The 1,186-nt window shown below is 38.4% G+C and overlaps 1 pseudogene; it reads right to left on the bottom strand.

Moving 5' to 3' along the window:
• Positions 1-344: 344 nt before the first annotated feature.
• LOC140507782 (histone H3.3C-like) lies at positions 345-974 on the bottom strand (annotated as a pseudogene).
• Between the last annotated feature and the right edge of the window lie 212 nt (positions 975-1,186).

A 1,186-nucleotide genomic window follows, 5' to 3' on the forward strand; every position in this document is an offset into this window, starting at 1 on the left:
ACAAATGAAATGCTGGCATTGTCCAGAAAAATTTAACAGGTTTACTTATAATTGTTATAAAGTTGAATCACTGCAACTTGTTCATAGAAACATTTTTTTGACCACATTAATGCTTTATGTCTTTGCATTTACATTTAAAATTCACACACATAAACAAAAATGGAAAAAAAAAAACCTTGCCAATAACTATTCTGTCACCTATTTTTTCATTCTCAGTCACATAATTTGGTACCTTTTGACCCTATGGAAAACCAATTTCTAATGTTCAGAACTACCAATAACAGAAAGAAGAGATTTTTTTTTTCTGTTTTGAAAATGAAGAGCATTTTCCATCTTAGTGGAGTTTAAGCACATTCTCTATGTGTGCAGCATGCTAGCTGGATATCTTGCGGCATGATTGTGATGCCTTTGGCTTGAATAGCACATAGGTTGGTGTCCTCAAACAGGCCAACCAGATAGGCTTCCTTTGCCTCCTGCAAAGCATCAATTGCCACATTGTAGAAGTGCAGATCTGTTTTGAACTCCTGAACAATTTCATGCACCAAATGCTGGAAGGGAAGTTTACAAATCAGATGTTCCATGGACTTCTGATAACACCTGATTTCACAGACAGCCACAGTACCCAGCCTGTAGCCAAGAAGTTTTTTGAACCCTCCAGGAGAGGGCACACTCTTGAGAGTGGACTTTGTAGTGGCTTTTGCTTCCTGGGGGCTTTACCATGGGTGGATTTATGGGCAGTTTGCTTGGTACTAGCCATGTTTCTGAAAACTTCTCCTTATACAACTCCCTTCTTTTTCTGCTTGGTCTTGGAGAGTGAGAGGTGGCCCTAGTGTTGGAGAACTACAGTGGGATCTGCAAATACTCTTCATGCTTTTTTCAAAGGTGATTTGCAAACTCAGTTAGCATTTAATAAATATCTGCTTTAGGTTCAGACAATGAAAAGAACAAAATAAGACACTTATTAAGCACTTACTCTATTTTAAGTACAGGGGATGAGCTGTTTGAAGTGACTCCACTGATTTGATTATAGGCAGGGTTTTGCAAGGTTTGGGCTACCTCATCACTGTCACCTCTGATGGATTTCTACTCTCACTACTGTCTCCTTTAGTATATTTGGAAGAAAATCTTAACTTTTCTATCCTCTGTTACCCTATTGCTTTCCTTAGCTGCTGCACTTATTCACTTC

The sequence above is a fragment of the Notamacropus eugenii genome, chromosome 5, assembly GCF_028372415.1.
Source record: "Notamacropus eugenii isolate mMacEug1 chromosome 5, mMacEug1.pri_v2, whole genome shotgun sequence".
In the NCBI taxonomy this organism is placed as follows: Eukaryota; Metazoa; Chordata; class Mammalia; order Diprotodontia; family Macropodidae; genus Notamacropus; species Notamacropus eugenii.